Source organism: Carassius gibelio, chromosome B22 (assembly GCF_023724105.1).
Source record: "Carassius gibelio isolate Cgi1373 ecotype wild population from Czech Republic chromosome B22, carGib1.2-hapl.c, whole genome shotgun sequence".
Taxonomy (NCBI): Eukaryota; Metazoa; Chordata; class Actinopteri; order Cypriniformes; family Cyprinidae; genus Carassius; species Carassius gibelio.
This window is the reverse complement of record NC_068417.1, coordinates 41,678,163-41,689,410: the sequence shown is the minus strand read 5'-3', so window position 1 is coordinate 41,689,410 and position 11,248 is coordinate 41,678,163. Positions and strand designations below refer to the sequence as shown.

General features: G+C 40.2%; 1 protein-coding gene, 1 non-coding gene and 1 pseudogene across 3 annotated transcripts in view; 1 reads left to right on the top strand and 2 right to left on the bottom strand.

Moving 5' to 3' along the window:
- LOC127987501 (protein NYNRIN-like) overlaps nucleotides 1-11,248 on the top strand; it is a 363,443-nt gene that overhangs the window by 169,932 nt on the left and 182,263 nt on the right. The window lies entirely within an intron of this gene.
- On the bottom strand, nucleotides 3,965-4,083 carry LOC127988918 (5S ribosomal RNA). Its single transcript, XR_008162072.1, has one exon. It is a non-coding gene; the product is annotated as a 5S ribosomal RNA (ribosomal RNA).
- Nucleotides 4,451-4,559, bottom strand: LOC128006921 (uncharacterized; annotated as a pseudogene).

Genomic DNA, 11,248 nt, shown 5'->3' with positions numbered 1-11,248 from the left:
ATAAACATGAGCCGCGTTTAAAAGGCAAAGGGGGAGGAGTTGCTTCAATTTATAACAACGTTTTTAGGATTTCTCAGAGGGCAGGCTTCAAGTATAACTCGTTTGAAGTAATGGTGCTTCATATAACATTATCCAGAGAAACCAATGTTAATGATAAATCCCCTGTTATGTTTGTACTGGCTACTGTATACAGGCCACCAGGGCACCATACAGACTTTATTAAAGAGTTTGGTGATTTTACATCCGAGTTAGTTCTGGCTGCAGATAAAGTCTTAATAGTTGGTGATTTTAATATCCATGTCGATAATGAAAAAGACGCATTGGGATCAGCATTTATAGACATTCTGAACTCTATTGGTGTTAGACAACATGTTTCAGGACCTACTCATTGTCGAAATCATACTCTAGATTTAATACTGTCACATGGAATTGATGTTGATAGTGTTGAAATTATTCAGCCAAGTGATGATATCTCAGATCATTATTTAGTTCTGTGTAAACTTCATATAGCCAAAATTGTAAATTCTACTTCTTGTTACAAGTATCGAAGAACCATCACTTCTACCACAAAAGACTGCTTTTTAAGTTATCTTCCTGATGTATCCAAATTCCTTAGCATATCCAAAACCTCAGAACAACTTGATGATGTAACAGAAACTATGGACTCTCTCTTTTCTAGCACTTTAAATACAGTTGCTCCTTTACGCTTAAGGAAGGTTAAGGAAAACAGTTTGACACCATGGTATAATGAGCATACTCGCACCCTAAAGAGAGCAGCCCGAAAAATGGAGCGCAGCTGGAGGAAAACAAAACTAGAGGTATTTCGTATTGCTTGGCGGGAAAGTAGCATATCCTATAGAAAAGCATTAAAACCTGCTAGATCTGATTACTTTTCTTCTCTTTTAGAAGAAAACAAACATAACCCCAGGTATTTATTCAATACAGTGGCTAAATTAACGAAAAATAAAGCCTCAACAAGTGTTGACATTTCCCAACACCACAACAGTAATGACTTTATGAACTACTTTACTTCTAAAATCGATACTATTAGAGATAAAATTGCAACCATTCAGCCGTCAGCTACCGTATCACATCAGACAGTGCACTATAGACCCCCTGAGGAACAGTTCCACTCATTCTCTACTATAGGAGAGGAAGAATTGTATAAACTTGTTAAATCATTTAAACCAACAACATGTATGTTAGACCCTATACCATCTAAGCTCTTAAAAGAGGTGCTTCCAGAAGTCATAGGTCCTCTTCTGACTATTATTAATTCCTCATTGTCATTAGGATATGTCCCCAAAACCTTCAAACTGGCTGTTATTAAGCCTCTCATAAAAAAGCCACAACTTGACCCCAGAGAACTTGTTAGTTATAGACCAATCTCGAATCTCCCTTTTCTGTCCAAGATACTAGAAAAGGTGGTATCCTCACAATTATATTCCTTTTTAGAGAATAATGGTATATGTGAGGATTTCCAGTCAGGATTTAGACCGTATCATAGTACTGAGACTGCTCTCCTTAGAGTTACAAATGATCTGCTCTTATCATCTGATCGTGGGTGTATCTCTCTATTAGTTTTATTGGATCTTAGTGCTGCGTTTGACACAATTGACCACAACATTCTTTTGCAGACTTGAACACTTTGTTGGCATCAGTGGAAGTGCATTAGCATGGTTTAAATCGTACTTATATGACCGCCATCAGTTCGTAGCAGTGAATGAAGATGTATCATATCGATCACAAGTGCAGTATGGAGTACCTCAAGGCTCAGTACTAGGGCCGCTGCTCTTCACGCTTTATATGTTACCCTTGGGAGATATCATCAGGAAACATGGTGTTAGCTTTCACTGTTATGCTGATGATACGCAGCTCTATATTTCCTCGCAGCCTGGTGAAACACACCAATTTGAAAAACTAATGGAATGCATAGTCGATATAAAAAATTGGATGACGAGTAATTTCTTACTGCTAAATTCAGAAAAAACAGAGGTGTTAATCATAGGGCCTAAAAACTCTGCTTGTAATAACCTAGAACACTGTCTAAGACTTGATGGTTGCTCTGTCAATTCTTCGTCATCAGTTAGGAACCTAGGTGTGCTACTTGATCGCAATCTTTCCTTAGAAAGACACGTTTCTAGCATTTGTAAAACTGCATTTTTCCATCAAAAAAAAATATCTAAATTACGGCCTATGCTCTCAATGTCAAATGCAGAAATTTTAATCCATGCATTTATGACTTCAAGGTTAGACTATTGTAATGCTTTATTGGGTGGTTGTTCTGCACGCTTGGTAAACAAACTACAGCTAGTCCAAAATGCAGCAGCAAGAGTTCTTACTAGAACCAGGAAGTATGACCATATTAGCCCGGTCCTGTCCACACTGCACTGGCTCCCTATCAAACATCGTATAGATTTTAAAATATTGCTTATTACTTATAAAGCCCTGAATGGTTTAGCACCTCAGTATTTGAATGAGCTCCTTTTACATCATACTCCTCTCCGTCCGCTACGTTCTCAAAACTCAGGCAATTTGATAATACCTAGAATATCAAAATCAACTGCGGGCGGCAGATCCTTTTCCTATTTGGCGCCTAAACTCTGGAATAACCTACCTAACATTGTTTGGGAGGCAGACACACTCTTGCAGTTTAAATCTAGATTAAAGACCCATCTCTTTAACCTGGCATACACATAACATACTAATATGCTTTTAATATCCAAATCCGTTAAAGGATTTTTAGGCTGCATTAATTAGGTAAACCGGAACCGGAAACACTTCACATAACACCGTACTTTCTACATCATTAGAAGAATGGCATCTACACTAATATTTGTCTGTTTCTCTCTTGTTCCGAGGTCACCGTGGCCACGAGATCCAGTCTGTGTCCAGATCAGAGGGTCACTGCAGTCACCCGGATCCAGTACGTATCCAGACCAGATGGTGGATCAGCACCTAGAAAGGACCTCTACTGCCCTGAAAGACAGCGGAGACCAGGACAACTAGAGCCCCAGATACAGATCCCCTGTAAAGACCTTGTCTCAGAGGAGCACCAGGACAAGACCACAGGAAACAGATGATTCTTCTGCACAATCTGACTTTGCTGCAGCCTGGAATTGAACTACTGGTTTTCGTCTGGTCAGAGGAGAACTGACCCCCCAACTGAGCCTGGTTTCTCCCAAGGTTTTTTTCTCCATTCTGTCACCGATGGAGTTTCGGTTCCTTGCCGCTGTCGCCTCTGGCTTGCTTAGTTGGGGTCACTTCATCTACAGCGATATCATTGACTTGATTGCAAATAAAAACAGACACTATTTCAACTGAACAGAGATGACATAGCTGAATTCAATGATGAACTGCCTTTAACTATCATTTTGCATTATTGAGACACTGTCTCCAAATGAATGTTGTTCAGTGCTTTGACGCAATGTATTTTGTTTAAAGCACTATATAAATAAAGGTGATTGATTGATTGAAGAGAGGGCTATTTAAAGAACAGCCAATCTTATCGCCAGTACATTATATAAGTAGGAAAGAAAACCCAAAAGCTTAAAGCACCTGGTATTCCTAGGCAGTCTCTCATAAAAGTACTAACCAGACCTAAACCTGCTAAGATTCAGAGATCGGGCATTGACTCTTTTTTTTTTTTTTAATGAAAGATTATTATATAATTCGTGAAATTTTCCAAAAAGATTAAAGTACCTGGTATTCCCAGGCAGTCTCCCATCCATGTACTAACCAGGCCCAAACCTGCAAATATTCAGAGATCGGGCATTGACTCTATTTTTTGGCAAAATTATTATATACTAAGTGAAAAATGTCCAAAAAGCTTACAGCACCTGGTATTCCCAGGCAGTCTCCCATCCATGTACTAACCAGGCCCAAACCTGCTAATATTCAGAGATCGGGCATTGACTCTACTTTTTGGCAAAATTATTATATACTAAGTGAAAAATGTCCAAAAAGCTTACAGCACCTGGTATTCCCAGGCGGTCTCCCATCCAAGTACTAACCAGGCCCGAACCTGCTTAGCTTCCGAGATCAGACGAGATCGGGCATAGCCAGGTTGGTATGGCCGTAAGCGAAGTCTGCTGCAAAGAGAGGGCTATTTAAAGACCAGCCAATCTTATCGCCAGTACATTATTTAAGTAGGAAAGAAACCCCAAAAGCTTAAAGCACCTGGTATTCCTAGGCAGTCTCTCATAAAAGTACTAACCAGACCTAAACCTGCTAAGATTCAGAGATCGGGCATTGACTCTTTTTTTTTTTTTTTTAATGAAAGATTATTATATAATTCGTGAAATTTTCCAAAAAGATTAAAGCACCTGGTATTCCCAGGCAGTCTCCCATCCATGTACTAACCAGGCCCAAACCTGCTAATATTCAGAGATCGGGCATTGACTCAATTTTTTGGCAAAATTATTATATACTAAGTGAAAAATGTCCAAAAAGCTTACAGCACCTGGTATTCCCAGGCGGTCTCCCATCCAAGTACTAACCAGGCCCAAACCTGCTTAGCTTCCGAGATCAGACATAGCCAGGTTGGTATGGCCGTAAGCGAAGTCTGCTGCAAAGAGTGCTGCTGAAGAAGTGGTGCTGCTCTTCTGTCTAGAAATATGGCAAATAGTCTTAGTGTTTATACTTGACTAACTTGGGCCCAGGTCAGGAAGCAGACAGACTGGCTAAACCGACCGTCTGCTAGCTGCCTCCCGTCACAGAGGTCAGTTAATTCTCAGCACACAGAGACTCTTTCACCTAGATATCACACTATAGAGACTGTGTCTGTTCCCCGAACTAGAAAATACAAAAAATGTCCAAACCAAGTTAAGGTTAACAATTTAATTGAGGTTCAACAAATAAAAAACAAATGCAATATGGATAAACAAATGATAAAGATTGGCTTATTGATTATCAGATCCATTTCTACGAAAACACTTTTTGTAAATAATATGATAACTGATCATAATATAGATGTGCTCTGTTTGACAGAAACTTGGCTAAAACCTGATGATTACATTATTTTAAATGAGTCCACCCCCCAAGATTACTGTTATAAACATGAGCCGCGTTTAAAAGGCAAAGGGGGAGGAGTTGCTTCAATTTATAACAACGTTTTTAGGATTTCTCAGAGGGCAGGCTTCAAGTATAACTCGTTTGAAGTAATGGTGCTTCATATAACATTATCCAGAGAAACCAATGTTAATGATAAATCCCCTGTTATGTTTGTACTGGCTACTGTATACAGGCCACCAGGGCACCATACAGACTTTATTAAAGAGTTTGGTGATTTTACATCCGAGTTAGTTCTGGCTGCAGATAAAGTCTTAATAGTTGGTGATTTTAATATCCATGTCGATAATGAAAAAGACGCACTGGGATCAGCATTTATAGACATTCTGAACTCTATTGGTGTTAGACAACATGTTTCAGGACCTACTCATTGTCGAAATCATACTCTAGATTTAATACTGTCACATGGAATTGATGTTGATAGTGTTGAAATTATTCAGCCAAGTGATGATATCTCAGATCATTATTTAGTTCTGTGTAAACTTCATATAGCCAAAATTGTAAATTCTACTTCTTGTTACAAGTATCGAAGAACCATCACTTCTACCACAAAAGACTGCTTTTTAAGTTATCTTCCTGATGTATCCAAATTCCTTAGCATATCCAAAACCTCAGAACAACTTGATGATGTAACAGAAACTATGGACTCTCTCTTTTCTAGCACTTTAAATACAGTTGCTCCTTTACGCTTAAGGAAGGTTAAGGAAAACAGTTTGACACCATGGTATAATGAGCATACTCGCACCCTAAAGAGAGCAGCCCGAAAAATGGAGCGCAGCTGGAGGAAAACAAAACTAGAGGTATTTCGTATTGCTTGGCGGGAAAGTAGCATATCCTATAGAAAAGCATTAAAACCTGCTAGATCTGATTACTTTTCTTCTCTTTTAGAAGAAAACAAACATAACCCCAGGTATTTATTCAATACAGTGGCTAAATTAACGAAAAATAAAGCCTCAACAAGTGTTGACATTTCCCAACACCACAACAGTAATGACTTTATGAACTACTTTACTTCTAAAATCGATACTATTAGAGATAAAATTGCAACCATTCAGCCGTCAGCTACCGTATCACATCAGACAGTGCACTATAGACCCCCTGAGGAACAGTTCCACTCATTCTCTACTATAGGAGAGGAAGAATTGTATAAACTTGTTAAATCATTTAAACCAACAACATGTATGTTAGACCCTATACCATCTAAGCTCTTAAAAGAGGTGCTTCCAGAAGTCATAGGTCCTCTTCTGACTATTATTAATTCCTCATTGTCATTAGGATATGTCCCCAAAACCTTCAAACTGGCTGTTATTAAGCCTCTCATAAAAAAGCCACAACTTGACCCCAGAGAACTTGTTAGTTATAGACCAATCTCGAATCTCCCTTTTCTGTCCAAGATACTAGAAAAGGTGGTATCCTCACAATTATATTCCTTCTTAGAGAATAATGGTATATGTGAGGATTTCCAGTCAGGATTTAGACCGTATCATAGTACTGAGACTGCTCTCCTTAGAGTTACAAATGATCTGCTCTTATCATCTGATCGTGGGTGTATCTCTCTATTAGTTTTATTGGATCTTAGTGCTGCGTTTGACACAATTGACCACAACATTCTTTTGCACAGACTTGAACACTTTGTTGGCATCAGTGGAAGTGCATTAGCATGGTTTAAATCGTACTTATATGACCGCCATCAGTTCGTAGCAGTGAATGAAGATGTATCATATCGATCACAAGTGCAGTATGGAGTACCTCAAGGCTCAGTACTAGGGCCGCTGCTCTTCACGCTTTATATGTTACCCTTGGGAGATATCATCAGGAAACATGGTGTTAGCTTTCACTGTTATGCTGATGATACGCAGCTCTATATTTCCTCGCAGCCTGGTGAAACACACCAATTTGAAAAACTAATGGAATGCATAGTCGATATAAAAAATTGGATGACGAGTAATTTCTTACTGCTAAATTCAGAAAAAACAGAGGTGTTAATCATAGGGCCTAAAAACTCTGCTTGTAATAACCTAGAACACTGTCTAAGACTTGATGGTTGCTCTGTCAATTCTTCGTCATCAGTTAGGAACCTAGGTGTGCTACTTGATCGCAATCTTTCCTTAGAAAGACACGTTTCTAGCATTTGTAAAACTGCATTTTTCCATCTCAAAAATATATCTAAATTACGGCCTATGCTCTCAATGTCAAATGCAGAAATGTTAATCCATGCATTTATGACTTCAAGGTTAGACTATTGTAATGCTTTATTGGGTGGTTGTTCTGCACGCTTGGTAAACAAACTACATCTAGTCCAAAATGCAGCAGCAAGAGTTCTTACTAGAACCAGGAAGTATGACCATATTAGCCCGGTCCTGTCCACACTGCACTGGCTCCCTATCAAACATCGTATAGATTTTAAAACATTGCTTATTACTTATAAATCCCTGAATGGTTTAGCACCTCAGTATTTGAATGAGCTCCTTTTACATTATACTCCTCTACGTCCGCTACGTTCTCAAAACTCAGGCAATTTGATAATACCTAGAATATCAAAATCAACTGCGGGCGGCAGATCCTTTTCCTATTTGGCGCCTAAACTCTGGAATAACCTACCTAACATTGTTCGGGAGGCAGACACACTCTTGCAGTTTAAATCTAGATTAAAGACCCATCTCTTTAACCTGGCATACACATAACATACTAATATGCTTTTAATATCCAAATCCGTTAAAGGATTTTTAGGCTGCATTAATTAGGTAAACCGGAACCGGAAACACTTCACATAACACCGTACTTTCTACATCATTAGAAGAATGGCATCTACGCTAATATTTGTCTGTTTCTCTCTTGTTCCGAGGTCACCGTGGCCACGAGATCCAGTCTGTGTCCAGATCAGAGGGTCACTGCAGTCACCCGGATCCAGTACGTATCCAGACCAGATGGTGGATCAGCACCTAGAAAGGACCTCTACTGCCCTGAAAGACAGCGGAGACCAGGACAACTAGAGCCCCAGATACAGATCCCCTGTAAAGACCTTGTCTCAGAGGAGCACCAGGACAAGACCACAGGAAACAGATGATTCTTCTGCACAATCTGACTTTGCTGCAGCCTGGAATTGAACTACTGGTTTTCGTCTGGTCAGAGGAGAACTGACCCCCCAACTGAGCCTGGTTTCTCCCAAGGTTTTTTTCTCCATTCTGTCACCGATGGAGTTTCGGTTCCTTGCCGCTGTCGCCTCTGGCTTGCTTAGTTGGGGTCACTTCATCTACAGCGATATCATTGACTTGATTGCAAATAAAAACAGACACTATTTCAACTGAACAGAGATGACATAGCTGAATTCAATGATGAACTGCCTTTAACTATCATTTTGCATTATTGAGACACTGTTTTCCAAATGAATGTTGTTCAGTGCTTTGACGCAATGTATTTTGTTTAAAGCACTATATAAATAAAGGTGATTGATTGATTGAAGAGAGGGCTATTTAAAGAACAGCCAATCTTATCGCCAGTACATTATATAAGTAGGAAAGAAAACCCAAAAGCTTAAAGCACCTGGTATTCCTAGGCAGTCTCTCATAAAAGTACTAACCAGACCTAAACCTGCTAAGATTCAGAGATCGGGCATTGACTCTTTTTTTTTTTTTTTTAATGAAAGATTATTATATAATTCGTGAAATTTTCCAAAAAGATTAAAGCACCTGGTATTCCCAGGCAGTCTCCCATCCATGTACTAACCAGGCCCAAACCTGCAAATATTCAGAGATCGGCATTGACTCTATTTTTTGGCAAAATTATGGTTCGGTTCTTTAAGAATATCCCCACCGAACGGGGCGTCAGGAGAGGACACGTTGTTACAACTCGTAGTGGATTTTATTTATTCTTGGTTCATTTTTAATTACAGTTGATTAGTCCACAAATATCAGCAGCAGGTTATAAACCTGGAGAAATAGAGAGGTTATAATGTAAACAATACTGATAACCATAAAATCTAAATATAAATATAGATTACATAATATAATATATACAAATATAAATAAAATATAAATTTCAATATAGTCAGTATTTAATCTTATAAATATCATAATATACTTTGTGTAGCCATTTAGTTTAAATACTAAGCACATGCATATTAACACAGAAATGCAACAACTTCACACACACCAAATATACAATGTCAATGTTACACATTAAACCAATAGCGTTCTCAGTCTGTTGGCTCAAAGTGAAAAACAGTGAGTGTAGTTCTAAGTGGCATCGCTGAGCATAGTAATCCATTACAAAATGTAAAGTGATCAACTACATTACCCATCCAGCACCGCAAACAGGAAGTAACTCGTGTGACAGTGAAACGCTCCAATTTCAAACATTTGCCTTTTTATAGCCACGGATACTATCGAGCCGACAATATTAAACATCAGATCGCACACAAGGTTTTATCAGCGTGACCAAAGTAACAGTTATCAATCATACAAACCGCGCACATATAACTGCAGCACAGCAGTAACGCAACAGACAACAAACTCAATGGATAAAAACAGCAGCTTACCGGTGGCGCATCTCTCCTGACGAGACAACATGCCAAAATGAATACTCGCTCCCACTTATAGCCCGCGCTCATTCATTACTGGATTTAACACACCTGTTTGGGATTTGACTGGTCCATGCTTCAATCAGGTAAGTGAAACCTCCCACCTATTATCCTGCGTTACATTACGAACACCCGTGACATAGTGAACGCAACACCTCCCACTTGACCGACTGATCATGTGATTTAAGGCGGTCACAGGCAAAACATTACACCACATATATATCCTTTGTTTTTTTTTTGTTTTGTTTTTTTTTTTCTTCTTCATCAAGAATAGGACACCATTGTCATTGTTCAGACACCTCCCCTGACAGATGTGTGGTGTTCTGCCAGGTTTGGTCATATGGGGTATGTACTCTTCATTCTTCGTGAATGGTGGTGCAAGTGGTGGTGAAGGCAGCATAGAAGCATACCAACCAGTGAAAAAAAAAAAAGAGAGAAAGAGAGAGAGAGAAAGAGGTATCCTGAGGTAATGCCTTCATAATTGGGGTTTGGGTGTTTAGGCAGCGCCTGGAGAACTGGTGGCCAAAGAGACGAGGTCTAGGAGTCACTGGTCTTCCACAGGGATGAGGACTACCAGTCTCCTCACGTCTCGCCGTAGGATGACTGACGTCAACTGCTGAGTATTCCTCTTCAGTTGCCCAACTATAAGGGAGGCAGGGGGGCCTGCACACGTCTTAACGTCTGCGTCTCTCACAAGTCCTTTCTTGTCAGGGTACACAGCCTGGATCAGTCCGAGCCGGAATTGCCCTCGCAGTGCGTTTTGATCAGCAATCCAAACAATGTCACCTATCGCTACATTTCTTTGGGTCTGGTGCCACTTTGGCCGAATGAATAAATTAGGTCCGGCCAGTTCACTCCACTTCTTCCAGAACATATCCACACCAATCTGGATGGATCTGAAATGGCGCCAGGGATGGGTGCACAAGTCAATTCCTCCTGTATCTCCCCCTTGCCTGGTCCTCCCGAGAAGCAGAGTATTGGGGGTCAAATACTCTGTAGAGTCTTCTTGTTCTTGTGCCCTAGCGTCAATCGGCCTTTCATTTGTGAGGTTAGCTGCCTGGTAGAAGAGGGTTTGGAGCTCACCCCAGGTGAGCGAGCTTGTTGTCCCTCCGAGGCTAGTGAGAGCCCTTTTTATGAGCTTAACTGCAGCTTCCGCAGACCCGTTGCAATGAGGTGCGTCAGCCGGATGAAAGTTCCATGCCCACACTGTCCCATTCTTGGCGGCTTTGTCCTCTATGGATGCTTCCCGTAAGGTAGCTAAGTACCTATGCAAATCTTGTAGGGCAGGTTTAGCTCCAATGAAATTGGTTCCTCTATCTGACCACAATTTTCTGGGATTGCCTCTCAATGCTACAAAGCGGGAGTAAGTTTGGAGAAAGCTTTCAGATGATTGGTCGTCAACGAGGTCCACATGGACTGCCCTTGATGCCATGCAACAGAATACTATGCCCCAAACTTTTTTTCCTGTTCTTTTCTTGACAGCATCCTTGATTTCAAAGGGGCCAAAGAGGTCTAGTGTGGTATACTCAAATGGGTTAGCACGCTGTGAGCGTTCTGGCGGCAGATCACTCATCATCTGCTGGCACATCTTCCCTTTCA